We start from the raw sequence: 3,915 nt of genomic DNA on the forward strand, positions 1-3,915 counted from the left end.
GCATGGTGGAGTGTGCTGGAGTTGGACTTGGGAATGTGAGAGGTACATACAAGCATATGATTCTATGCTTGTAACTGACAGTTCTGCCTTGGCTCTGTGGAGGAGGGACCAGTTGGTGTTGAAGGGTTCCCAGGTGCTGGTCTGGCTCTGGGCACAGCTGTGGTACCGCTGTGTCAGTCCTGCCTGCTCCATGCAGGTCTGCCTGGAGCACTGGAGGGTTGGGACGAAGTTTAAGCATAAGTTACAACAATCCCCAGCTACTGCATTTGATTCTGTCCTTCACTCCCAGGGTGACAATTTGTCCTGCAACGATGGAACAGATGGGGGGGAAATATTAGAAAAATCAGATCAAGCTGTGGTGTAATGCCATGAGATGACTCAGTTCGATTATGGTGTAGCCTTACAAAAACAGGACGTTGGACAGAATGTACTTTATAAAAGAAGTGTTTTTTTTTATACTGTTATCCTTTTCTAAAAGCTGAACAAACACTTCCTGATCCGTTGCTGAGTGGCACTGGGCTCCTTCCTGTGGTGCTGCCAGCAGGCAGGCGCCCCATGGGAGCAGTGCCACATCCCCACCTTCCACTGCCTGCTGTCAGCTGTCTCATGGACACCTCCTAAGGGTCAGTGAGAGCCACAGGCACCGTCCCAGCCCTGCTGCCCTAGTTCAGCCCTCTGGTGCCTTTCTGAGCACTTGGGGAGAAAGATGCAACTCTTAGAAAGAAGACAAAAAGCTTCCGCAAATATTTATGCACAGAAAATCGATCAACCTGTAATGAATCTCATTATACAAAGCAATGTTTGAGTGCTGCAGCTCCTGCCTCCAGCTCCACAAGGGAGAGTGTCTGGTGTTGGGCACAGCAGGAGGAGGTACTGCCACACAGGTGTGGGGTAGGGGAGTGGTGGTGCTGCTGGGGCTGTGATGGAAGCACCTGGGGCCCTGCTGGGGCTTTGCTGAATTCCATCAGCACTAACAGGATGCAGGTATTGCTGCTCTTCTCAGGACTGGTTTGGCCCCAGCAGTGGCTGCAGCCCCCAGCTATGGCCGCAGGTAGGAGCTCTGGAGGGGCTGGGTGGGGGGAGGGCAGGGGAGCAGAGTGAAGTGAAGCAGGGCTCTATGTGCATAGTAGCTCTGGTCTGGGACTCCTGAGGTGCTGTGTGTGCCCAGTCAGCAGTACTGCTGGAATGAGGTGCACAGGAGGTGATGCTGTGGAGCAGGAGTTACTCCAGGCTGATTCAAGGTTTTGTATCAGCTTATCAGCAAGCTTCCCTTCGTTTTCTTCCTGTCTTCAGCTTTTCACCTCTTTACACCTCAGGAAGGATGTCTTAAATATGACAAACCAGGCAGCAAGCTGTTGTGTGAGGGCTGTGGAGGTTTTGAGTTGTTGTGCCACAAAGAAAACAAAGTGCTAGACTAAATCTCATTAACAAGTAACTGTAATGCACTTTGTTCTGAGAGTGCAGTATAGTTCTGCTGCCTGTTAGCTGTGAGGGCACAGCATGGCTCACTGAGGATGTTGCAGGGCCCATGGATTGTCCTTCACTGGGAGGAAACCCAATGGAAGCAATGACAGCAATTAATAATAGTGCAGTCTGAGGAGAGCTCTGCTACCAGAGATGCTCTTCCTGTGTGTCAGCTGAGCATCTAGGAGAAAGAAGTGCAATTGTATTTGAAAGCACAGAGGCTTTCAAACAACTGCTGTGTGCAAAAATCTGTGGATTTGCATCAGTTATTCACATTTCTCTTTAGTCTTTGGTTTGATCGAGTGTGGTTATGGTTGTAGTATGAAGTGCTGCCCGCCAGTGGCAGTGATGCTGTTACCTGGGAGGTTCTGTGCTGCACAGTGACCTACTTACAGCACTTTGTGAGGCACTGGGAGCACTGCCAGAGTGCCACAGCAGGTTTGTTTTCCCAAAGCTGTGCCACTGCTGTAGTGCAGGAGGAGCAGGGCCATGGGGTGCAGTGCTGGGGGGAGGGCCTGGGGCGAGCTGAGGGATTGTTGGTCCTTTATAGAAATGTGTGAGTGTATGAAAAAGCCGTTGCCTTCTCTATAAGATCCACTCTGTGCAGTGCTGGAGGAAGGAATACAGTTGCGCGCAGAAGACTGCTGTATTACTGAGCCCTCTTCTGTTGTGTTAGTGGTGCTGGTGGAGTTTGGGGGTGGGGGAAAGGCAATGTGGGTATCCCCATTTCTCACGAGCAGCAGGTTGCTGGGGAGGCATTTTCAGTTCTGCTTTTGCTTTGTGTTATGGAAATCTGTTCCAGGACCTGCTGGAGGTGTTGGGATCTCCCTGTTGGTTTTGCTGGGAGATGCTGCAACTCTTCACAGGGGGAGGTGCTGATGCCAATGTGGCTCTTCCAGCTCAGAGACCTGGAGGCACCCACACCTCCACTGCTCCCCATATCTGTGGACACCCACACAGTCCTGCCTGGTGCTCCACTACTGTTGTAAGCCACCTAAAGTGCAGTGTGCAGGGCTTAGGCTCAGCACTCGCACCTTTTTTGTCTGGAGTAGTCTTGCTATTTTCCTTTAAAAGGGAGGCGGGAGTTACACCAAATGCTGCAATTAATCCGAGCTGTTTTCTGTAGCCATCTTTGAGTGCTGCCGGATCACAAATGAGTGGTGGCTGAGGGCTGTGGTTCCAATTAGAGCACCTCCTGCTCAGGCTTACAGGCTGCAGGTAATTCACAGCAAGTGCTTGCATGCTGCAGTGTGATGGGAGGAAAGGAGGTCAGCGTGCACCTGAAATATGCCTGTTATTAGCTGCACTTCTCGGTGTTTCTGCAAGACATAATTTAGAAACAAATTTTTTTCTGAATTGCACCATCTGGAGGAAGAAAAAGAATCAGTGCCATGCTTACATGAGATTCAGTGCCTCTCACCGCTGTCTCTGCACACACGTTCTGCTGCTTCACCATGCACGGCTATGCCTGTGGTGCAGCAGAAGCAGTCAGGCGATGCACATGTTCTGCTGCCATGCGCTGCATGCTTGCAGAGCTCAGTGCACAGCCATGCCAGCATCCTGCCAGCTAGATGTGCTGAGGGGAAAATCTGATTTACTTGTGTCTTTATTTATAGCCTTACATTTCTTTTTGCCATAGACTTCGTGCTGGTAATTGCAGCAGGTGAAGGCAGCGATAGAGCTGTAGACATGCATTAGTATTGAAGCTGAAAACAAACAACCACAAATCCAACCTGTGGTTGTAGCAGTGAAGCACCATGGTGCTGGCTTCTGCTGGCTGCATACCCTGCTGGTGCTGCAGAATCACACACCCTGCACAGGGCTGAGGACCCCTGCAGTGCTCTGCAGATGTGCTCTGTGAGGTGTCCGGTGCCTCTCTTTCCTGTGGGTTCTCCAGCAGCTGCTGACTTGTTGCTAGGCTACTCATGGCCATGCATCTGTCTGAGCTGCAGGAGGCTGTGGGTTTTGCCAGGCCATGCCAAATACCTCTTCTAGATGTCACTGAACACTTCTGCTCCATTGCTTGGGAACTGTGAATAAACCAAAGGAGGACAAAATGAGGATATGAAAACAGGCTCAGCTGGCTTGGGTCTGCATTCTGCTGGCAGAGCTGTGAGCCTGCAACCTGCTGCCCTGTGACCCCCTGGAGGCACCTCTCTGAGCTGCTGAGTCTGGGGAGATACATCTTGGACTTGGACTTGCTTGTTAATGTTGCTATAACTGAGGACCTAGAAGATCATGAATTAAATAGTAATCCAGTCTTCATTTGTCCATTTCCCTCCGTAAAATTCCTTCTTGATGCCCCATGACTGTGCCTGGGCCTATAGGAGCATCTTTGCAGGGCAGCTCTGCAGCTGGGTTAACTCCCAGCAGTGCTGTGTGGGTTCTGCTGCATGCAGCTCGGAGTGAGCTCCAGCTGCAGCAGTGAAGGGTGCACGTGGCGTGGGTGCT

Source organism: Excalfactoria chinensis, chromosome 13 (assembly GCF_039878825.1).
Source record: "Excalfactoria chinensis isolate bCotChi1 chromosome 13, bCotChi1.hap2, whole genome shotgun sequence".
In the NCBI taxonomy this organism is placed as follows: Eukaryota; Metazoa; Chordata; class Aves; order Galliformes; family Phasianidae; genus Excalfactoria; species Excalfactoria chinensis.